The sequence below is a fragment of the Pleurodeles waltl genome, chromosome 8, assembly GCF_031143425.1.
Source record: "Pleurodeles waltl isolate 20211129_DDA chromosome 8, aPleWal1.hap1.20221129, whole genome shotgun sequence".
NCBI lineage: Eukaryota > Metazoa > Chordata > Amphibia > Caudata > Salamandridae > Pleurodeles > Pleurodeles waltl.
The window spans coordinates 492,298,699-492,325,210 of NC_090447.1; positions in this window are offsets into that span (position 1 = coordinate 492,298,699).

Sequence of the window (26,512 nt, forward strand, 5' to 3'; positions counted from 1 at the left end):
GGTGCAGACCCTGGGGGTCTATGGCAGGTGGAGCACCGACAGTCGCAAACGGCGGGAGCACCTAAGATGCTGGGCAGGGAAGATGGTGGAGGCCCAGCTAGGGATGGCCTCCCAATCAGGAAGGGGTGCCCATCGAACCCTGATCCCCTGATGGCCCGCATACTGGTGGTGGCCTATCCTGAGCTGGATGGTTGCTTGAGGGCATCACAGCAGCCACAACGGGCTGAGTACAGTGGCTATCATTTCAACTTGTGGCTGTTGGGGTGGTATCCAGGTGGTGGATGTGTGTTAGTGGGTGCCCCTAGGCCAGGCCTGACATAGCAGCATATGTCCTCTGGTGGGTAGGGTTCTGAAGGGATAATCCTGCCTACCTAGCTTGTAAGCATCCACTACTGGTCAGGGCTGCATGGATCCCAGAAGTGCTGCAGTTGGTGGTGTGTGCCCCTTCTTATGCCTTGGTGGCTAGCAATATCAGTGGTGGTTCAATGCATAGTGCATAGAGCTGTTCCCTGTGTGTGAGGGTGCTTTGTACGCCAACAGTGGTGTTGGTGCAGTCATTGACCCAGTGTATCCTTTGTCTCTCTCCCCCGCTTTCTAGTTTTGTCATCCTGTCCTTAAGTGCATTAGCATCATCTGGCGGAGGAGCAGAGGCAGTGGTGAAGGAGGGAGCTGCATCCCACAGGACCCAGGAGGCAGAGTCCACCAATGCTGAGGGCACCAGTGGGATAGAGGGCGAGGGGAGCTCCACGGCGGAGACTCAAGGGGAAAATTCAGACACAGATACCTCCTCTGATGAAAGCTCTCTGGTGGTGGCAGGCACTTCTGTGACCACCGCCAGCTACAGGTACGGCCACCACCCCGTACCAGCACCGCCCTCCCAGCAGCCCCTCAGTGAGTTGCCTGTGCCCGCTCACCCAGGAGGGTGGGCATCTCCTTCGCCCCAGGCAGCTCAGTCCCTGCCCCAGTGAGCCCTCCTGCCCTGAGTGAGGAGGCTATTGACCTCCTGAGATCTATCTCTGTAGGGCAGTCAACCATTGTGAATGACATCCAGGTCTGGCAGCCCAGATGCAACAATCTAATGTATTCCTGGAGGGAATTCACACTGGATTGGTGGCCCAACAGAGATCGATCCAGGCTCTGTCCTCCTCTCCGATGGCAGTCATTGTCCCTGTTTCTACCGTACCCACTCCAACTACCACTTCCCAGTCCCATTCCCCTCAACTCCAACCCATCACAAGCACACAGCAAAATGAGCATGCACACAGGACAACACCCAAGAGTATCACAGGCAAACCCAAGCACCACACTTCATCCCACAGGCACTCACACAAACACCATTCAGTTGCAGACACAACAACATCCACTATTTCTACTATCTCCCCTTCCTCCTCCTCCCCCTCCCATCCAGGTACGTCCACACTCACACCTGTATGCACAACATCATCATCCACTACCTGCATCCTCACAACACCAAGCAGAACACTCACCTCACTAGCAGACACCTCCACAACATCCATGCACACGTTCTGTGTCCTCTCCCACCTTTTCTGTCCCCCCTCCTAAAGTACACAAACGCAAGCACTCAGACCCCCAACAGCCATCCACCTCACAACAGCATACAGCCCATGCAACTCCGTCATCCTACACTCCCATTCCTTCTCCCTCTTCCCGCCCCAATGTGCCTAAGAAACTTTTCCTTTCCACCATCAACCTCTTCCCTACCCCCCGTCCTGCATATATGGCCAGGATATCACAAACCCCGCCAAGCACCTCAGCCACACAGCCCACGGGCCCAGTTCCATCCGCACCTACTCATGGTGGAAAGGATTCCAGGCCACATATACTGAAGGAGAAGGAGCCTGCACCAGCAGGCAAGAAGGGCAAGGAGCCTGCACCTGCCACCTGAAAGGGGAAGGAGCCTGCACCAGCAGGCAAGAAGGGCAGGGAGCCTGCACCAGTGGGCAAGAAGGGCAAGGAGCCTGAAATAGTAGGCAAGAACGGCAAGGAGCCTGCACCAGTAGCTTTCACGGAGCCCCCACCACCAACCATGGGTGTGCAGCATCCAAGGGTGCAGGGGCAGTGCAGGAGACTCCCACCACCAGCACCACCACAGTGCAGCCATCCGAGGGTGCAGGGGCAGTGCATGTGCCTCCCACCACCAACACCACAGTGCAGCCATCAGAGGGTATAGGGGCAGTGCAGGAGCCTACCACCACCACCACCTGCACCACCACAGTGCAGCCATCCGAGGGTGCCGGGGCAGTGCAGGTGCCTCCTACCACCACCACAGTACAGTCATCTGAGGGTGCAGGGGCAGAGCAGGAGCCTCCCACCACCACCACCACCACCACCAGCACCACCACAGTGCAGCCATCACTGCCGGCAGATGCTATGTGATCCTGCCTCCATGGGATGCTGTGCGGCCTGTCCACTCCAGGACCAGTGGGCAAGACACCCACTCGAGAGACTGTGGCCTTGCACTCCCCAGGACAAAGCATTGGGCATGTTGTCCCCTCCAGAACCAGTGGGGAAGACACCCACTTGAGAGACTGTGGCCTTTTTCTCCCCAGGACCAAGAGCAATGGGCATGTTGCCCCCTCCAGAACCAGTGGGGAAGACACCTACTTAAGAAACTGTGGCCCCGCACTCTCAGGACCAAGCAATGGGCATGTTGCCCCCTCCAGTACCAGTGGTCTTGTTTCCGCTCCTGGCTGATGTGCCCCCCTCTCCGTGAGGTGCCTGCCTGTTTGCTAACTGATGCCCCTGCAGTGTTCTGTCCGTATTGATAGAGGTGACAAGTGAGGCCTTGGACTTTGCCCTGTGGCCATTTGGCCAGCGCGAACTGAGGACTGGGCAGTGTACATTTTTTTGTACATTTGTAGATATCTGTCACTTTGGCAAAATTAGTTTTATACTGTGTTGATCTTATTACAATCACTTTAGTAACTTTGTGTTGTCCTTGCATTATTCAGCCGATGTCGACGGATTAACTTGTTTTCTTGTGCATCTGGTTGTGTGTATGGGGTGTGTGTTGTGAGTGTATGTGTCACTCTCGTTTTCTTCCCCCTCTCCCTTGTGTGCTAGGCGGCAATACTCATCATCGTAGTCTTTGCCGGCGTTGGTGTTTGTGGTAGAGCAGAACATAGAATATCATTGGAAATACATGCAGTTCGGGTTCTATGGTGGTGTGGTTCTTCCCTGTGTCTCCAATGGTGAGTCCTTTGACTTTTGTGCTCAGTTCCTGCCAGGCTTTTGATGCCATTGGTACCGCCCCGGAAAAGGTGATGGATTGTGTTGTCATAATATGGTAGACGGACCTTTTTCTTCTGCCTGGCTGTAGGTGGCTACTGACGTAGTGCCTGTTGTTTCCGCCCTGGCGGTTGGTGTGGTACATTGGCTGTCTTTCGGAGATCTTTCCGCCATGGTCATAACTTAGTGGTAGTTACCGACGGTCTGTTGGCGGTATTACTGCCACTTTATCACCAATCGCCAGGGTCGTAATAAAGGCCAGATTTTCACACTGAGAGTTGAGGGTTCTATTCCAGGTGCATCTGTGGTCATGTTCCCTAGGTTAACTTATTTTCTACTTCAAAGGTTTAAGGTTCATAATAAAAGATGATCTCACTCTTTTTAATTGACAAATACATTTTTCTTTTCAATTTATCCAGACATATCTCATTCTAAGTATATCATTTATCAAAGCCTAAAAAACTCTGGCCCGTATTTATACTTTTTTAGCCCCGCATTTGTGCTGCTTTTTGACACAAAAACAGCGCAAACTCACAAAATACAATTGTATTTTGTAAGTTTGCTCTGCTTTTGCGTCAAAAAATGACACAAACGCAGCGCTAAAAAAGTATAAATATGGGCCTCTCTCTCTCACTCACTCTCTTTCTTGCTCTTTCAATCTCTTCCTCCCACTCACACACCCACACAGAACCTTAAGCAATCACTCACAGACCCACTCAGAAACTCATGCACTCACTCACAAACCAACTCAGACACTCACACACCCACTAAATGACCTACTGGAACCCTCAGGCACTCACTCACAGATCCACACAGACACTGACACACCTACCCACAGACCCACTAACACACTGATGCACCCACTCTCACACCCAGAAAGATACTCTCGCAGCCACTCTCACAGCCAGATACACCCTGTTGCACCTATTCTCACACCTAGAGAGACAGGCCGCCGCCGACTCCTGAAACGCACATCCAAAGGGCTATGCTCAGTGTGGAGTTGGGTGGATAGGGGGTTGGCAGCAGGCCAGGCCCTGCACTTAACCACCGCTGTGCACAGTCAAAGGCTGTGCGCAGCAGTGGTTGGATTACCGTATAGCAATGAAAATTACTTTACATTAATAAACCATACAAATTCACTGAAAAAACTAAAGGTTACAGGAACATTATAAAAATACATAAAAATTAATTATGAAAACCTAAAGTAACAGGGAAGTTGTAATTAGTCTCTCACGTTTTAAACATACCAAACCATAGAAATTCACCAGTTATAGTTAATGCTATATCAAGTAACTATAACGTAGGTCCTAAGGCAATTATAACTTGCGCCCTCACCATGCACTGCTAATTACCCCACAAATTACAGCACTCATGACATATTTGATCAAATAATTAATAATGTCACTGTAGCATCTGCTGTAAAATGATAGATCACATAACTGCATGGTGGGGGCGCAAGTTATAGTTACCGTAGGGCACGAGTTATAGTAACTTGAGATAACTCTAAATATAACTGGTGAATTTCTATGGTTTGGTATGTTTATTATGTGAGCCTAAATATAACGTCCCTGTAACCTTTGCTTTTTTAAGTGAATATGTGTGTGTGTATATATATATACATATATATATATGTAAATGTATATATACATATATATTATATATATATATACACGCACATATATATATTTTGTTTTCACTAAAAAAACAAAGGTTACAGGGACGTTATAGTAAGGCTCACATTTTGAGTGTATGAAGCCACAGACATTTAGTTATTAGAGATATTTAAAGTAACTACAACTCATTGAGTTACTTCTACTGGCTAATTAGTAAGTGATACCTTGTTGGGTAAATGTGTAGTGCATCCTCTACACAACAGCTGGATAATGAAAGCCAAGGTAATGTCTTCAGCGACATTGTATGTCTGTTACTTTGCGATTGTGATTGTTCCTCGAACGTCTTCATCAGATAACTTTATAGGGTGGAACTGCAGAGAAAACATACTTGGATGATTTATACTTTACAAAAGTAAGTGCTTCTTTGTTTGATGGTGATGTCTTTGTCGTAGGCCTAAAATCTGTGGGGGGAGCCTCCAGGCCCTCATAGTCCCAGCCAGCTCCTGTCCTCCTATGGGAGCCAGCATTGCTCTCGCACGCAGGGTGCCACTGTAAATGCAGTTCCCTGCATTCATGAGTCATACTTTCAGTTATGCAGGAGGTTACTCGTGCCTTAAGATAACTCTAACTTGCGCCCCTTGCATGCACAGTTTTTTCATCAAATATTTTACTGCAAATATTACATTCATCTCATCAATATTATTAGAGATGTCATGAGTGCCGTAATTTGTGGGGTAACTAGCAGGGCAAAAGGTGTGCCATTGATTCTTGTTGCGCATGGGAAGTTTTGCCGTGATCTGACAAGCAGTGGCAGAGGAAAGGGGGGGGTGTCAAAAACTTGTGTTTCCTATGTAAATGCCCATAGGAGTTTTGAACACAACTACAGTCCAATCTGCTGAACTGAATTACACCAAAGTTGGCAGAAAGCTAGATTTTGTTCTGCTTTTGGTTATTTGGTGTAAATCCATTCAGTAGTTTTTGAGATATTAAACGGAAAATAAATGTGTGTCTAGGGCCGATGTTTCTTCCTAATGAATTTGTGAATAAGAAGAGCTTGTGCATGGAGCTGCGGATCTCTGATTGTTTGCCAACACTTCAAACCAGGAAGTGTTGGCAGCCATCTTGCAGTAAAATTTGTAGCGGAAAAACTGGGCATGGCAGAGGTGCAAGTTATAATTACCTTAGAGCACAACTTACAGTTACTTGAGATAACTCTATAACAGGTGAATTTTAGGGTTTTGTACGTTTAAAATGTGAAAATGTGAGCCTAACTATAACATCCCTATAAACCTTTGTTTTTTTCAGTGACTGTTATCCCTCTCTCTTGGCATGGCTGAAGAATAATAATTAATTAAAAATATTGATTGTAAACTGGATAATTTCACGGAAAGAAAATTAGTTAATATAGAACTTGAATTTATGAAAACTGAGATAACTGGGATTGAGGATGTTTGATTTGGTTAAAAATTAAAAATTAGGATTGTGATTATTAATAATTAAATAATTAAATACAACAATGTATTTGAATGACATTATAGGATAATGTTGTTAGTATTTTGTTTATGTTCATTATACAACAGGTTATAGTTTCTAGAGGCGGTAGGGCTTGGATTTTGTATTATGGAATTATGGCTTATGACTAAGACCTACATTTAGCCCCAAACAATACAGCTTTTGATGGAAGAAGAATAAATTGACTGGATTATAAAAGTTTGAAGTGCCGGTTCTTCCTTTTGAATGATGATTGAAAGGACAATTTGTGGATATTTACGGGTCCTGCGCCCATAGCTGAGCACCAACCTCAGCGACGGTAGCAGTCGGTTTCAGCAGGGAGTTGGATGATATAATGTGGGAAAGGAGCCTCTTTCTAGCATTGTTACCCCCACTTTTGCCTGTTTGTGAGTATATGTCAGGGTGTTTTGTACTGTCTCAATAGGATCCTGCTAGCCAGGACCCCAGTGTTCATAGTTTGTGGCCTGAATGTGTGTCCCTGTGTAGTGACTAACTGTGTCACTGAGGCTCTGCTAATCAGAACCTCAGTGCTTATGCTCTCTCTGCCTTTAAAATTGTCACTATAGGCTAGTGACCATTTTCACCAATTCAAATTGGCACACTGGACACCCTTATAATTCCCTAGTATATGGTACCTAGGTACCCAGGGTATGGGGTTCCAGGAGATCCCTATGGGCTGCAGCATTTCTTTTGCCACCCAATGGGAGCTCAGACAATTCTTACACAGGACTGCACTGCAGCCTGACTCAAATAACATCCACGTTATTTCACAGCCATTTAACACTGCACTTGAGTAACTTATAAGTCACCTATATGTTTAACCCTCACTTGGTGAAGGTGAGGTGCAAAGTTACTAAGTGTGAGGGCACCCTGGCACTAGCCAAGGTGCCCCCACATAGTTCAGGGCAATTTCCCCGGACTTTGTGAGTGCGGGGACACCATTACACATGTGCACTACATATAGGTCAATACCTACATGTAGCTTCACAATGGTAACTCCGAATATGACCATGTAATATGCCTGAGATCATGGAATTGTCCCCCCATGCCAAATCTGGTATTGGGGTGCCAATCCCATGGATCCCGGGGCTCCAGCAGAGACCCCAGGTACAGCCAAACCAGCTCTCTGGGGTTTTCACTGCAGCTACCGCTGCTGCCAACCCACAGACAGGCATCTGCCCTCCTGGGGTCTGGGCAGCCCAGTCCCAGGAAGCCAGAACAAAGAATTTCCTCCGAGAGAGAGTATTACACCCTCTCCCTTTGGAAATAGGTGTTAAGGGCTAGGGAGTAGTAGCCTCCCCAAGCCTCTGGAAATGCTTTGAAGGGCACAGATGGTGCCCTCCTTGCATAAGCCAGTCTACACTGGTTCAGGGATCCCCCAGCCCCTGCTCTGGTGCGAAAATGGACAAAGGAAAGGGGAGTGACCACTCCCCTGTCTATCACCACCCCAGAAGGTGGTACCCAGAGCTCCTCCAGTGTGTCCCAGACCTCTGCCATCTTGAATCCAGAGGTATGAGGGCACAATGGAGGTCTCTGATTGGCCAGTGCCAGCAGGTGATGTCAGAGACCCCTCCTGATAGGTGCTTACCTGACTAGGTGGCCAATCCTCCTCTAAGGGCTATTTAGGGTCTCTCCTGTGGGCTTTTGCTCTGATAACGAATCCAAGAGCTCACCATAGTTCCTCTGCATCTCCCTCTTTGACTTCTACCAAGGATCGACCGCTGACTGCTCCAGGACGCCTGCAAAACTGCAGCAAAGTAGCAAGAAGACTACCAGCGACTTTGTAGCACCTAATCCTGACGGCTTTCTTGACTGTTTCCTGGTGGTGCATGCTCTGAGGACTGTCTGCCTTCACCCTGCACTGGAAGCCAAGAAGAAATCTCCTATGGGTCAACGGAATCTTCTGCTTCACAGGTCCTCTGGGTCCCCTCTCATCATGATGAGCGTGGTCCCTGGAACAGAGGAGCTGGATCCAAGTGACCCCAACAGTCCAGTAGTCCTTCTGTCCAAATTTGGTGGAGGTAAGTCTTTGCCTCCCCACGCCAGACAGTAATCCTGTTTGCTGCGTGAACTGCAGCTGCTAGAGCTTCTGTGCACTTTTAAAAGGAATCCTTTGTGCACAGCACAGCCCAGGTCCAAGGCCCTCCGTCCTGCATTGCTCAACTTGCTGAGTTGACCACCAGCTTCGTGGGACCCTCTTTTGTAGTTTTGAGGCGACCGCTGTGCTCAGTCTTCTTGAACCTGTGTTCAAGTACTTCTGCGGGTGCTGCCTGCTTCTGCATGGGCTCTCTGTGTTGCTGAGCGCCCCCTCTGTCTCCTCTTCCAAGTGGTGACCTCCTGTTCCTTCCTAGACCCAGGCAGCACCCTTTTTCTTCAACTGTGACCTTTGCAGCTAGCAAGGCTTGTTTACGGTCTTTCTGTGTAGAAACAACTCTGCATCCTTTAGCAAGCCATGGGACATCTTCTGTGCAAAGGAGAAGTTCCTGGCATCTTCCGTTGTTGCAGAATCTTCAGCTTCTTCCACCAGGAGGCAGCCATTTTGCACCGTCATCCGGGGTTTAGAGGGCTCTTGCTCCCCCTGGACACTTTCATGACTCTTGGACTTGGTCCCCTTCCTTTACATGTCCTCAGGTCTAGGAACCCATCTTCAGTGTTTTGCAGTCAGTTGTGGTCTTTGCAGAATCCCCTATCACGTCTTTAGTATGTTTCTGGGGAAGTAGGGTAACTTTACTCCAACTTTTTCAGGGTCTTGGGGTGGGGTATCTTGGACACCCTTAGTGCTTTCTTACACTCCCAGCGACCCTCTACACACTACACTAGGCCTGGGGTCCCTAAGTGGTTCACATTCCACTTTCTTAGTGTATGGTTTTTGTTGCCCCTAGGCCTATTGCATCCTATTGTATTCTACAGTGTTTGCACCACTTTTCTAACTGTTTACTTACCAGTAAACAGTTTTCACTGTATATTTTGTGTATTTTACTTACCTCCTAAGGGAGTATATCCTCTGAGATATTTCTGACACATTGTCACTAAAATAAAGTACCTTTATTTTCAGTAACTCTGAGTATTGTGATTCTTATGATATAGTGCTATATGATATAAGTGGTATAGTGGGAGCTTTGCATGTGTCCTCGTTCAGCCTAAACTGCTCTGCTATAGCTACCTCTATCAGCCTAATCTGCTAGAACACTACTAATCTACTAATAAGGGATAACTGGACCTGGCACAAGGTGTAAGTACCATCAGGTACCCGCTATAAGCCAGGCCAGCCTCCTGCATATATATATTTTAGCAGAGCAAATCAAACACATATGGATTGAGATGAGAAACAGAATTCGGTGGACTTCAGAGATGAGCGAGTGGAGTGAAGACAGACTGAGAGGGGAGCGGGGAGCGGGGAGGGGAGAGGATGCTTTGCCTCAAGTCAGTGCCCGCACAAATCCTTATTTAATAACCCCTTTGTATACACAGGCTAATAACTAGTTTATTACCAGATACATTACAAACGAACAGGTTTCTAAATCAGTAGTGGGATGGACCAATGGCACTATCCTTTGTCCCGCATGAACATGCCAGTACCCAGTTAAAGTAGCCGCCTCGTGCGATGTCAGTCATGTGAAATGGAGCGAAGTGGATTCGATTCACCTAAGACTCAGGAAATTAAGACATATGGTTGGGAAGGAAACACGGATTTATTAAACAAAACACCTACCAGAGTATAAAATATAAAACGTCAGTATAAATTAATAAAACAGATGATCTCAGCACTGGGTATTTAATCCACTGATTATTATATCTCGCGATTCTGTTATTCTGAAATCTCTGCTTTCTCTATCCTGCGGATGTACGTTCACCAGAAAGTGCTTTCAAAGCCATTCTTAGAATGTGTCTTTGCACAATGTTGTTTGATGCTGTTCTTCCTCGAGCTCCCTGAGGCACACACGTGTTAAGTTCAGTACGAGTTATTTTTGGCATTGTACATATCTCCTTGTCTCAGCTTCCACAGAAGCCCACTTCATTTATTGTAGGAACCTTCTAATTCTCCGTTAATGATATTTCATACTCAAAGTATTTAGCTTAGTAATAGTAAATAAAAGGATTTTACATCACTTATGCAAGTGCTTTGTTACCGAAGGGCTATACTTCTGTTCTGATTCCATGGACACAGTTATAGCATTCAATGGCTGGTTGTGGTTAGGTATTAACATATTAAAATATTAAAATCAATATAGGCTGGTAAAGGCCTACTTTTGTTTTCTAATGTGCATCTTCAGCTTTTTAAACGTCATTGTTTAATAGAAATGTCTCTTGGCATTTGAAAAGTATAACATTAGTCATAGAATATAATACGATAGTTTTAAATGCCATGCCATGCTCAGTCCTATACAATTTAAACTAACATTTGAACAGCTTTAAATAGAAATTGCTACTGAATAGTGCCTTTTAGGGGGTTTAAAAATGCATTGCCATTCGGTGTGTGCTAAGCTCATTAGCCTTTCATGGAAATTGACTCCAAAAGTGCTCGAGCTGTTGGTTTCAGTGATGACAAAATGCTTTAGACAGTAGTTTTCGTTCACACATTTCTCACCTCTGTATTTCCCAAAATCCGCTTTTCCTTTCACGGTGCTGCAATGAGTAGCACACCCAGTTACTAGTATGAGAACAGCATGGATGTGTCCTGTTTAGATTTGAGGCAAATTATAATTTGCATTTTGGTTTTTTTCAAAATGTGACACATGCGAACCACATAATAAACATTCCTCACTTCTTTTTGTACAATTCTGACGTGCCAAGCTCTCTATTGTAAACACCTCCTCTTTGCAGCAATCTGTGTCTTTGTACCACAATCTAGTGTTTCTATAACAGAATACCTTAAGGCGATTTTGTTTGTCAGAGCATCGCTGGCATCCGTAAGCAGATAAGTGCGCTCGAGATACGAAATAAAGCTTTCAGACTGAATTAGCCATTCTACAAATTACAAAACACGTAGAAAATGTACAGGGCTTGCCTTTAAATCAATGAGCACCATTTTAAATGTGTCAGTTCTTTTTTTAATGGTCCTGTTCTATATAAAAGCAATGGCATGGCAATGCTTCTGTAAGGTTAAGTAATCCATTAAAATCAAGCAAGTGACTAGAATCACATGTAGTACACGATCACACTGGAAACATGCATTGTTAAGAACCCAATAATCAATCAGTCAATCCTGATCGATAGAATCAGGAAAGGTGGCATCCTACTGTAACAAATTGGGTTTTCCCACATAGAAATGACATCAGTATAGTAGAATTTCCATGTGAGCAAATGTATTTCGAGGGGAATGTTGATGGAATCAGCCATCAAAACGTAGAGTCTTTCTTAGGGTTTGGCAGAGGAGGAGGGACTCCACAAACTGGTGGCCCTTCCACCTACATCCTACCTGTGGCTTCCCCGGTTTACTGTCAGCAGATCCTCCACCACCGCAGTAACCTTTACCCAGCATCTGTTCGCCACAGGACTGCTGGTGTCATAGTTTGACTATTGCTCTAGGCAAGACTGCTGGTTTAAGGATGACAGTACTTATGATTGTAGGTGACTATGCCATTCCCACAACAGGTCGCAACTGTCGTCCCAACCCTCCCGGCTCACAAGCAGCACCTCACCAAAAACCCAAACAGTAAAAGGTGACAAGTGGCAGCCTTTAAGCATGGACTCAAGAGTGTGACATCTCAGGGAGTGTCATGGTTAAATGGAGATTACCCCTTTCTCACATGAACAACATGTTTCATTCAAACACAGGCAATGAAGGGGAGCAGTAAAGTTTTAATAGGTTTTATTAATAAAACTGCAATCTGCGATAAGTGCGTGGGCTGTAATTATAATGGATAATGAATAATGCAAGAAACAGAATTGTGAACACGAGAGTCATTAGTACAAATACTCTCACCATTTTGTAATGACGTGAGGTATGAAATATATCCTAATACCCCAGCATGATGAACCTAACCTAAAGAGAGCTAGGTGTGTTAAACCTAATCTGCCAATGTGGTATCCATGAGGAGAGCCCCCCAACCCTCATTACCTTGAAATTAGGTCTCTAGCTCAGAATCCCTGCGGACCCAAAGCCGGCATCAGTGTCAAGGCGACGTGCAGCCTCGATGGCAGTGATGGCATCAAGTCAGAATCCTCTGACTATCTGTCTATGTTAGGTGCACTTATACAGATCTGCTGGGACCCTTGACGGAGGTCTGTTCCCAAACAATAGATGGCAAGACATGCTTGGGGTGGCAATTACATAAACAATTCCTCTAAAGAAAAAAGTCGGAAAGTACCTAATGTGAATTCCTACGTCTTATCTATCACTGGTGCTGATAGTGATGCCTTAGCAGAGTGACACTAATGGAGGGAAACTAAAACATTGTTCCAACTAAAAACAATGCAGCCATCTTGGAAGGGTATAATTAAATAATTGTGCTAAAACAGAGCAAGCTAAGTAGGGTAAAAGTCACTGGGTGACGGGGCACGGGTCTGCAAGAGAGAAGGCAAAGCTAACTCCTGCTTCCCATTAAAACAAGATACAATACACCCTCCCCATTGCTGGAACAAGTATGATGCCATAGGATGAAGCCATTGAAGGCGAATGAATCCAAGCTAAAAAGCTCTGGACTAAAAATTTTAAAAGCGTTCAAAACTAGCTTATAATTTGTGTTTAAAACATGTTAAAAAGTAGCTAAAAACATACAAAGAGATATAATGTAGACCATGACAAGCAGAGCAGGTCAAAGTAGTGGTGATAAATGCAAACTTTGAATTTGATAAGATAAGCCAGTCATCAAATCCAATTAACAGTAGTCATGATCCTGAAGAGCATCTTTGAAGCTATTGAATGGAAAGGACCTCAGGAAAGTTGTTAGGATGTTAGGATAGGTTGATGGATCCATGGAGCAGCAGTGTGGGGCAGTCTCTTCTGCAGGTCCACCTGCAAAAGTGGCACTCTCCACAGCACGAAAAAGAGCCAGATCGTTCACTAAAGGCTGCTCATAGGTGGCCTTGCGAATCAACCTTAGTCTCAAGGGGCACGACAGTGAATGAACCTTCATTGGGGACATCAGCAGTTCTTGGTCCACAGGAGGCATTGGCAGAACAGCAAGACACACTATAGGCAAATGTTCGAAGGGACACCATACACAGGAAAAGACTGGCTGCACACACCAGAGGACTGGTCTTAATGACAATGACCAATCAAGCTCTAACTCTTCCAGCAACGGAGCATTAAAGAACTGAACCATGCATTCAAGGCACAGTTGAGCTGGTGGCCATTTGAAAGTACATGAAATGTTGGTCAAATCAAAGGAACGGAAGAACCCTTCAGAAAACAGGGCAAGTTCGTGAGCCCCGCATTGCAAAGGCCGTGAAGAGACACCTGTTTGCAGATCATTTAATTACTAATAGTAGTCTCACATTCGCTTCCTGCTGATGCTGGCGTGCAGGTCCTTGGTAAGTAAACTTACAAGGGGTCACGTATAGGTCGATGAACCTTTTGATTCGTATAGAGTGTTCTTACCATAGTTTCGATACAGAATCAGAAATCAATAAGAAATAGTCAATAACCATTAGTCAATTCAACAATCAATAGAGTCAGTAACTTTCACACACTATGAACTCTTAGTCATGAATAACCACACCTTTAGGTGTAAGTTTAGTACTCTTATTCCCTATTTGCTAACAATTCTAAGTCATGAATTTTAATCATCAACTTTTATCAATCCATTTCTAATTCTTGTTAATCGGCAAGTCACAGAAGACATGACCTAATCAAAGCTTGAATCAAAAGACATTCTAAGGCATCAACTTAAAACATAAATAAAACCCAATTCAAGAAGATAATGACATCCATAAAGTTCAGCAAGATAGTCCGTCAACCATTTGTCCCTGTAATTTGCCAGTTGTCATGTATGTAACCTTAACTAACTCCAATTAGCATCAGCATGTGGGGCTTCATGCAAAACAATCTAGAATACACATTTTCTAAAACATCTATCTAAGGAAAAATCTAAGGGGCATATTTATACTCTGCACCAAATTTGCGTAAAATTTTTTGACGCAAATCCAGCGCAAACCTAACACCATATTTATACTTTGACGCCCGAGCCCACAAACGCCAAAATTCCGCAGTGTGTGTCATTTTCTGGAATGCGTGAAACCGCCTTGCATTAATGACATGCAAGGTAGGCGTTCCCATCCAAAAAATGACTTAAACGCCCATGCGCCATATGTATCCTACCGCGCAAAAATCCCGCATGGCTGGGAGGCAGAGTCGGAAAATGGCACACAGCCTGATTTGCGTAAAAAATTAACGGCTGGGTCAGGGCAGGTGTTAAAATGGGGCAAAACACCAGTACTTAAGGAAAACCCACAAAAGCAACAGCAGAGCTCCAAAAGGAAGACATGGAGGTGCTATTCATCCAGCATGCACGAAGACGCAGAGCACAGTACCAACAGCAGCAGTTTCCACCACACCAGCAGGGACCCCAAAAGCAACACAGAAGGCAGGAGAAGATATTCCAGACCACGACAACCCTTCTGGGCCTCAGGGAACATGACATCACCCAGAGGTACAGACTCAACTGGCAAGCCACACAGCAGCTGCTGCACCACATTGAGCCACAGTTGGCACCCAGCTTGCAGACACCCCACATCATTCCACCAGAGACCAAGCTGCCAGCTGTGCTGCACATGTTGGCAAGTGGCTCTTTTCAAACCACTGGTGCCCTGGTTGCCGGGATCCCACAGCCATCATTCTCTGCCTTCCTTCCCAAGGACTGGATGCTATCATCTCCCTCACACCCCACCACATCAGCTTCCCCAACACAAAGATGAAGCAGAAGGAGACCAAACAAGGCTTCTATCAAATCAACGGCTTCCCACATGTACTTGGTGCCATTGAGTGCACACATGTACGGATTGTGCCACCTGCTGCAACCAAGCATGTATACCGCAACAGGAAGCACACACACTCCATCAATGTGCAGGCCATTGTGGATCACCGGGGATTGATCACCAGCATTGTGGCAAAGTATCCTGGGAGTGTACATGATTCATTCATCGTCCGCCACTGCACCATCAATCAACACCTCCAGGATGGACGATATGGAAATGGCCTACTTGTTGGTAAGTACAGAAACCTACTTATATACACACAGCACAGCAACCCTGTAGGACACACAACACAAACACCACTACACTGACACGTGGCAAGGAAGACACTGAGGTTGTGACACTGCTTGTCATGTTTGATGTCCTGACTCAATGGGATACACACCTATGGACAAATGACAGATGCAAATAACAACAGATGCGACTCCAGAGACACAAGGGAGCAAATTAAAACCACACAGTGACAATGACATGGCCTTAACTGGCAGTACAACTTGGAAGATGAATCTTCCAACATCACATCAATAACACTCAATCACACACCCTTCCAAACAATATGTACTGTGTAAGGGGTATGCAATGTGTTTTGCTGCAGGTCAAACACCATGACACACATAGCATGATGATGATGATGACTCTAATGAAAGGGACATGGAATCATTGAGGCTGTAACATCTCACATCACTCCGTGGCTGACATTGCCCACTACCAATAAGCAAGTGGACTGTTCTAAGAACACATATTTATATGACAATATTGCAAAGTACACATTGCTACACATACGGTTTGAGACAATTATACATATACATAACAGATGTACAGGCATATGGACCTTCTTAGAATTAAACCTTCACCCCCACAACCAAGTCAGCCACATTACATGGACCAGGTTCAGTAGTGTAGGTACACGTTTGGATATAATCCAACTCAGTGAGGGAAGAAAAAATAGGTTTGCTTAGAACTTGTCCCATATGGGATATTTGTGCATTGTCAATTGTCAACACTTCAGTGCTGCCAACTTATGGAGATGTGTTGTACATTGTCACCTAGCCAAATCAAAGGGCCTCACTGATGTTTAACAAATTCAATTGCATATGTTAAATTGGATGGGATGTCCAGGCCATGTAGATGCAACTGTGTTACCACCACTGTGGAATTGATTCTGTGTATGGAAGTATCATGTCACCCCCAGTGAAGACACATGGACACCTCTTTCACATGACATAATGCATGGGAGTACACAATGTACTGCAAGTCTACAAAAATACTGCTGACATCGGTCAATCAGCCAAACACCAGTTCAGATAATGAAACAACCCAATGCTGATAGTACATCCTAGAAGCCTAGGATTCCACACAATAACACAAACATTGATGAGTCACAGACAACACAAGATAACAACTGCCATGCAAAGTGATAATCACAGTGCAAGCGTCATCAAAAATGTTCAATCATTTTCTCTTTCAGCTGATCAAGGGTATGGGATCCAGCTATTGATCATGACTCCATTTGCAAACGCAAGCACTGCAGCAGAGCACATCGGAGGACACGCACCATAGTAGAGAGGACCTTTGGCATCCTGAAGTCAAGATTCAGGTGCGTCAAGATCACCGGAGGCAGCCTCTTATATTCACTGGAAATGATCTGCAAGATCATTCTGACCTGTGCCATCCTGCACAATATATGTGTAAGGTGGAATATTCCCCTCTATGAACCAGACCCACAAATGCCTGAAGAGGAGGATGCTGTCCATCAACATGAGGGGGACCATCCAAACACTGCTGCAGAATTGTGTCAGAGACAACACATTGTACAAAACTTCTTTCAACTATAGTCACCATTACCACTTTCTTACCATATCTCATTAAACACCTGATCTAATCACTAAATCATGGTCTGGGCAATTATTTATACATCACATGATCCATGGGAATCACAATCTGAGTTTAGCCTCATGGAGCAGTGCAGTAATACAGATTAGGATACTGAAAAAGCCATATCACATTTGTTGGGTATGAATGTATACCCAACTTCACACACAGTGTAAATGACATATATATTGTTCATTTCACATTTGAAAGGCAATGTCAGAGTAGCACAACTATGGGACATATCCTTGTTGGCAACATGGTTCATTGCAGCATATGGCACACAACTAAGACACCATCAATCACATGTAAAAAACCTGCTTCAAACATGAGGCAGTGGATTTGCAATTGCATTAGTAACACAAATGTATGACCGCACCCTTGACAGTAGTAAGTGTGACATCAGCTATCTCTGCAAGGAGCATGTGTGACAAGCAGTCCATGTAAGCTGCAAATGGATAGCACAAGTGCCCCAAGTATGACAAGCATTGCTCACAAGACATGCCCTGTGAATGCCATCCCAGGTTATAAGTTCTGTCACAGGCATTTATTCAGTCTCTCCCCACCCTTCTCTAGGTGCCCCTGTAACAGGACTATTTGTACCCTGATAATCCATCATCCACACACACCCAGACTCACATTCTGACTCCAGTGTGCTTCCCTCTTTAGTATGGCATGGCATAGTGAGCACTTCCATGCAGACCGGCCATTTGAATCTGCACTGCCATTACTGCTGCCTGGAATGGCTTAGAATCTGCTATTTTATGTATAACCTTGTTGTGCATTGCCATATAAACCACTTGTGTAACACAACCCTTGGGTTACTGTGTAACGTTGCAGCCAATAGCACAAATCCAGTTTTAATTTTCCACAGTGTTGTTCAGGCATTTCCCAGTCTGAGTCTGCTCATTGTGCATTTGCCTGGTTCATGTTAGTTCCTGACAGAGCGTGCATCCTGTTAGCCTGATTGTTACCTGTCTTTGTGTTACCATAGAGGTTTCCTGTGGCTACATTCCTCTCATAGTTGCTTTCCATGCCTTCACTTTCCTCCTGGGGTATTGTGTCTGGTAGGTCTACGATGAATTCACAAATATATTGTATAGTTTAATCAGTTTACATATGGCATCAAGGTCTGGGACATGTATTCAAATAGCCTAATCCCAGCACTATCCCTTGCCTGTGTTTCATGTATGCATGAGTGGAGTGACAAACAGTGACAGTGTACTATGGCTGAATGCCTGGATTGGGAATTGTGGCTCCAGCAAAAAAAAAAAAACATTTGCTAATGTGCATGAATGGACAAAACATGTTTGTGCCCTCATAGTCCACACACAGATTCACATTGGCTGCAACCCAATGATGGTGGTTGCGTGGTGACTAGCTGTGAGATTAATCAGCACAGAGGCACTGATGTTCCCTGTTGCAGTGGGAAATTTCAATACCACACTGTGTACAAATGTTGTGATGAAAGATACTGGGCTCTATTTACTGATCCATTATGTATGTGAGCACACCAAGGTTACCCTGTTGTCAGCCTCATAAAACTTCTGCAGTGCCATAGCTCAAATATCCCCATGTGTGTTGTCGATTCCTCTTTGGCTTTCGGTCAATTCTGCTTTAAAGGATACTCTGTTAATGCAGAGAATGGATCCACAGACTCATGAGTAGACATGCACGTAACTGTGACAACATGGAGGACAATAATGACACTGGGTACACATGGCCACACACTTGAACTGTACACCTTTGTGCAATTAACCACTGAGAATATGTGAACACATGCAGCTTGGTCTGCTTGTCCTCCACTGCCACACGTGAAACATAGGTCATATATATGCCTCAAACTGTGGAGTGACATTACATTTTTGGATTGTTTTCCGACTCTGTGCCACAAACACTGTACCTACATAGCATTTTCAAATGACTGACTCATGGCTAGTATACAAACAAGTGACCAGGATGTGGTATCCAACATTCCTGTACATGTGATGGTTTACTCATTGCCATTATCAACCGTCCTCTATCTATCCTGTGCATAGTTTGTCATGGGAGATGTATTGTCCCAAAAGTCAGTGCAGTTCACACAGCATTAGATGCAACGTGTATGACAAACACATATCCTGACTCATATCTACACTGCATAGTTTGTGAAGGTTATCCACATGAACAACACGTGCATACAAGCACCTTAATGAAAGCACGTCTTGTGATGTTCACACAGAGGCCCAACAAAAATTTCAAATAGCCAATTCACAGACATTGACACACAGGCAATGAGTTAATGTATTAAGTTGTGTAGCCTTGCTATTCTCTGTTGACGCACAACCTGCTCAAACTGGGTAATACAAATTTGTATTAAAAAAGTTTGGGTATCTATTGCGTCAGTGAAGAGTGCTCATCCGGTGCAACAACATGAGTATCATGGTCCGCAGTAATGTGATCTGTCACATGTGCCCAAACACTGGAATACACAATGCAGGTGCAAACAGCCTATCTCTGTACAGTTACAGCTGTCATGTACTTTAAAAATGTGAGAAATAACACAAACACAGTAGAAGACCTATATTTTGACACAAATGTGTCAAAATTCGCTGCATATGCGTCAAAATTTGCCACATTTCCATTAAAAAAATGACGCCCACAGCCATGATACAATCATTGGCCCCAAGCGGTAATTCCTACACTGTACCCCATGAAATTGGTTACCAATGCAAAATATTTGGAACTATGGATGCAGGGTAATTTTTAAGCATTTGCGTAAAAACAATAGACGCACAGACTGTAAGCGTCATAAAAGTTTGACGCATCATAATAAACACGCACCGCATTTGAGGCAGGAAGTGATGTAATAGGATATCCTGTTTACAGAAATGGTACAGTGGGTGTACTTTCACTATCACTTTGCAGTCTGTGATTTTTCTAGACTGTGTGGCTGTGTTGAGAGTTTTGTCTGTCCAATTTGTGCTCATGTCTCCTGTGGGCCATCCTTTTTGTCATCTGTTTTATTTGTAATTGTCTCAGTTGTTCATTGTAAGTGTGTATTTGTCTTATTTGGTGTCAAATTTTGTCTCTGTACTGTTGGGAGTCTGTAGTCGGTATTGTTAGTTTGGGCATAGTTGGGCTGTTTGAGGGTTACTTTTGTTTCATTTTCATCCCTCCTTTCCCTTTATTTTCCTCTGTACCCTTTATTTTTACTATTATTTCTGACATGCTGGGTAGGCCACGTCTGGGGAGAATGGGTGAGGAGGAGCTGGGGGCATTCATTTGGCTGGTGTGCCGCTTACTCCCCATGATGAATGAAACAGGTGGCAGGATGATACAGAGGTATAACACGGAGGCGAGGAGGCTCTGGTGGTCCAAGGTGTTGTACCATCTGCGTCGCATCTTCAACACACCGCGCAACGACCACCAACTGAAGCACCACTGGGCTGATCTTGTTGCCAGAGAGAAAGACCTACTGGACCACCTGGATATTGTGATTGGTGGCCCTGTTGGTGAGTACAATTCAGAGTAATGTGCACATGTAAATGCTCTGTAGTGACAGTTGCAGATTTGTTGATATGCTGTAGGCAATGTTTTTGGACATGTGGAATGCAAAGTAAATATACAGTGGCCCTGAGTTATACAATAATTGCTACACATTACCGTCATTTGTTTACGCAACAGCTGCACTATCTTACAAAACACAACTTGATCTTGTAAATTAGTGCTGCCTTCACGTCAATAGATGATGGTAATGCGGCTCAAACATATGTTTTATCCATGGTCTGTGAGTGTACCAGGAAAGAGATGTTTTTCACAAGCTAAAGCAAAGAATTGATGTGCTCCCCAATTATTTTGAATACATGTCTGAACTGTATTCTGGCCCATACGTACACATTTCTTCCTAACCTCCGGTAATATCTTAGGCTGATAGTTTCACTTGGTTGTGCCGCAATTAAATTAGGAATGGATTCCAAAGTAATGCACACAGGTTCATATCTAAATGTTTGGTGCTACTTTCAATAGCTGTTGCGTTAAACATTGAAGCAAATTATACAAATTGCGGGATAACAACTATCCCTGGCCCTCTGTTCATTTTGCCTGTGTGTTTTAAATTGGTCTTGGGCACAGTAGTTGGAACAGAGCTGATGCATTTCCCATCTGTGTTACTTTATAGCCATGCACTTCTCATAAGTTATTTGGTCATCATGGGATGTCTGACGTTGGGGAATGCATGGTCACAATGTATTACTTGCATGAAGATGTGCAAGGGACCCCTAAGCAATTCCATCATACATCGAAAGTTCCCAAACACTTTGCTAGTTTACATTTGGTACACCTCTGCTGATCTAGTGCAGCATATGTACAATAGCTAACTTCCCAGTATGGAGGCTATCACAGACATGGGTGTATGCTAAGATCAGAAGACCAGCATTCCTGTGTCTGCTGCCATTCCGAAGGTACATACAAATTGAAACCTACATCATCATGATTGACACAGTAGGACATTTGCTAAACCATGTTTCAATAATGGGACAGTGTCAGTTTGCTGTATACCCGCTTATCTCCCAACTTGGCAAATGTAAGATGATGAATGTGGCTAACTGTGAATTGTAAAACCCAATATGGGTAAACAGGACAATGAGTGACACATTTCAGGTGCAATGACTACACCTGTGCCCATGCATTCTGTCACGGATAACCAAAATATACATTGTCAGCATATTTTTCTTTGTTGTATTAATTTTGATAAATGGCCAATCCATGTTTAGCCTCAGATTGTCATCAAGTAATGCACAGGATCCCTGCCATTATGGTGTCATAGGGGGCATATGTGGCTCAGGGTACACTGTAAATGTAACATATGTAACCTACACACAACACAGGCCCACATGTAAGGGACCATAGAAAGCATAATAAATCATGAGCTTCACTCAACCCACATGATCATCACACAGTAACTGATTGTCCCTTGATGCACTAGCCACAATACCTGAGTGGCTGGTATTGCAGTGCTCCAGGAATGTGGCTTTGCATGTCTCTAATTATAACAAATGATGAAATGGAGTACACTCCATAAATGAGTCTGCAACCAATTGAGGGATCATGTTTGTCACCACATGATAGTTAGGGCCACTGCATGTGTGCATATGTGTGTGTATCACTCACTGAAGAGACAGGGTCTATACATGTTTGCAGTGGTATGTATGTTAGAGTATCATCATGCCTGAGGGGCTGGACTTTCAGATATAATGTCACACACAGTAATTGTATTTGAAAGTGTTGTACAGTGCACAGACATTAAGCACATTTCACCCTTCCATGGTGTACAGGTGGACCTGCCCCTTACACAATTGGCGAAGTGGCTCAATTTACGGACCCAGACATATCCAGTAAGTGTTGATATTTCAGTTCTGTGTTGTGTTTGCAGCTCTTGTGTGATAGACTCCTGTGTGTTGGACACATAGCAAGGTATGATGTGCTGGCACATTATCTGATATGTAACTTGACTGGAGTTTGACTTTTTTTTCCATATTTGAGTTGGACAATCAATAGCGTAGAGTCATATTTTGGGATTGTAGTGCAGCCCTATAGGCATGGCCATGTGAATGGGGTGACATTTGTTGTTACATTTCTTGTAAAGAAACATTTGCAGAGGGCCATTTTCATGATTTAGTCAGTAAGTCATACCCTGAATCTCACAGAATAGGGATGCCAAAGTATTACCCACAGACTTGAGCCTCCCTGTTCACTAATGAACATGTTCGACTGTATGTTTGACTTCATAGCAGCATCTAGCTCCACATATTGTGCTATGTGTATGTGGCACTTGAGTACAATGTCATAGGTGTGCATGCAGCTCATACCCAAATGGGTGCTTGCATCTATCTGCTTGCTGTAGGGCAGGTATTGGTGGTATCAAATGATGTTGACAATTGTCTGCAATTACAAACATAAATGTGGATGGGATTGTCCAAGGTTTGTGTCTAACCTAGTTGGATACCCTCCTTATCTGTGGTGGACTGACTAAACCCGTGTACAGCTGTCCAAAGCTTCCTGGCTGTCCTTGATTTCTGAAAGTATGTGTTGCTTATCCATCCCCCCTGAGGTACAGGCTTAGGGTTATGAAATATGTGTACCTAGGTGTGGTGATCCAAGTGTAGTGTACAGACATGTAAATCTGTAAATCATTTGTCCCAACCTAGGATACCCACTCTTGATTAGCAACTGAATACCATCCTGGCAATTCCATTTACAACTCATAGATCTTGTGGCCCTTGATTGTCATCCAGAAGATAGTCATTAGTTGGCCTGTCACATGTGGAGGATTTGCAGCATTTGTTACATGACTAATGTCAGAACAATGATACTTAGAGCAATTAAGTATGTATACATCTTTTTGAGCACTGCTGTGCTGTTAGATAGGACATGTGTGGGCTGCATTGGCATGTACTTCCTCGGGGAGAATCTGTGATCTGTACGGTGATATGGCCTGTTTCAGCTACATTAGATGTATTGTCTGATTCTCATCAGTAGCTGTATCACACAATGATGTACCTAATGTTTGGCTTTATCTTTTTTAACAGCAGCCAATATGGATGCCAACCAGATTCGTGAATTTCAGCGGAGGGCGATGCATTACCGTCACATTCTGGATGTAGAGTCTGGGTTCCGCCACATGGCACGGCGTTATTGCCAAGAAAGAGCCTCAGGGGTGTGGAGGGCATTTGCCCAAGGGAGCCCTTCTGTGTCCACAACAGCCGCTACTACCAGCACCACCACTGCGACCCAGGTGTCAGTAAGGATGACAGCCACCACTGAAGGTCCATCAACATCCTCAGCTCCCGGACCACTGACAGCAGCCACTGCACCTCCCCCTCCAAGCATGGCACCACCTACTGGACAATCCTCGACAACTGACACACAGACCACCCCTGCTGCAGTCATTGACAATGTTGAATTTCATCCAATTCAATGTGACATGCAACGGATGTTACGCAGACTGGACAGGCTGCAGCAGGAGATGTGGCAGATAAACAAGAGAGTGCGTGCGATTAAGAAGACCCTGCCCTGCGGAGGGCGAACTTGTGACTTTGATACCCTCACCCATGATTCCCTCCCCTCCCTCCTCTTTCCTGGTTCTTTTAATTGGTGGGTTTAGGGGGCTTAGTGTTAGGTTAGAATAGGCTGTTAGTTTAGTTAGTATTAGTGGGTTGGGGTGGAGGGTATGATATTTTTACTTGTGTTTTTTTTTGTGGGTGGGTGGGGGACGATGTTGGGTTATTTGTGTATTAAATAAATGAAATAAAAAATATATATATATATGAAGAAACCCCCTTCAAAATATATATTTGTTTAGTATAAGATAGTATGTGCTTGGGTTAGTATATGGTGTCCTCCATGTGTCCCGTCTTATAAGGAGGATGGGCGGTTGATGTTTAGAGTGCTTAGTTAAATGTGGTAAGTAAGTTTAGCTTAGGGTAGTTAGGGTCAGTTGTGGGTAATGTGTAGTTAGGATAGGTTAGATTAGATAAGGTGTTTCCCCTGGTTTTAGCATCCTATTTTTACAGTTGAATAAATACGTAGGTATCCTTTACAGTATGTGTCATATGCTTGGGGATCAGGGCCTTGGCATCAGTGAACAGTGTCAATTTATTATTTGCATTTGTGTTCCATCCTGCATCTAAATCCCAATTGAGCTGTCACATTGGCTGCTACACCAAAGCTACTTCGCTAGGAATCTGCCATCCATTGCACACACCACTCAATGTTACTAGGGTTCCCAATGTGTTGTTAAGTTTTGATATATGTTTGTGATCTGTCATACTTTGAGACCAGATTTGGTATTGAGGACACTGTGGTACGTCTGCCTGCAGCCTGATGTTCATGTGAACCCTGATAAGGTAAGTGATGGTATAATCTCATGTAGTATAGCATACATAACTCACACCTATCATTTGTTACATTGTACAGCCAGGTTACTTATTTGTACGCACACTCATACACATCCATTCCTGCTGTATGGTGTGTGTGTGATGAAAATTTTGAGTCAAATGTCACATACCTAAAGATTGTCTGGAAGAAAAATTTGAAGACAATGATTTTCTGCCTAGAAATCGCTTGAAGAGGACTTATTCTGTCCAACACAGCATTATAAGGTAATTTTTCTATTTACTTCAGAATTAAGCATCTGGAAAGGCAGATGATGGTACAATCCAGACCACAGTGCATAGTTATCAGCCTACAATCTTTCAGGGCAGTTGTATTGACATTCTATGGGCATTGAAATGAGGCAAACATCACTAATCTCCCTCACGGTTGATATGTCACATTACACAGAGAAAAAGTGGTTGTGTAAGTGCTATTTATTTTAAAGTGCTTTAGTGCTATATTTACAGAGTCCAGGATTGTGAGTCCATTAGTGTGACACCTTCCATTGTGATCCTACAGAAGTGCAAAAGGACATGTCATTGGACATGCTGGGGCGCAGTGTCATACAGTGCAGCAGGACATGAATTTCCAATGAGGTAGTGAGAGACAATCACAAGGCATAGTGACAAGGTAAATAGTGGGCTGGAGAACACTGCTTGAGAGCAGCTGTTGCAAGACTGGCATGTTACAAAGCACAGGACCTTCGTTATAAGTGCCCATGTGGCAGGGACTTGTCCTACCGTGTACTCTTACGGGTGAAGGTGATCTGTTCCACGTCTTCATCTTCTGATGTGTTTGTCGTCTCCTCTGCCCTTGGTGGTGGTGGGTTTGAAGGGGCAACACACACTTCAGTGTTTGAAGACATGGAGTCAGAAATCCCGGTAGCTGCCAACTGTGGGGCTATTAAGGGCAGTACTGCAGCAAGGAGGAGCTGCTAGTTCTTAAGGATAGCAGCTATATCACTGTGGTAGACAGCCAGGTCGGTCCTGAGGGGGTCAATACTGCATTTGTACATGCATTGAAAGGTTTGTTGTAGGAGGTGTTGTGTCAACTCCTTTACTGCTGTGCTGATTTCCTTTGTTGAATTTCTTGCAAGATTGATGTTCGCCCTTGCATGGCTGCTGCCTGTTCTGCAGTTGACATCATGCACGAACACACCCCCTCTAGGCTGGCTGCCATATTTTGCATCCCCACCCACACTTCCTGGCCAGCGCCCGCTGTACTCCAACTACAGTCCTCTCAAAGCTGTTGCCAATGTCGTCAGAGTCCTCAGCTGGGTTGGAGCTGGCAGGTCGTACAGTTGGGGTGGTGGGTGGGTCCTCTGTAATGGCTGCTGTATCTGTGCCCCTCCTTGCAACTGAAGGTGGGGTCTGGAGGGTTCCAAGGACATCTTGGAGGGTCTGCTGGCTGATGTGTGTCAGCTAGTCATCCATGTCATC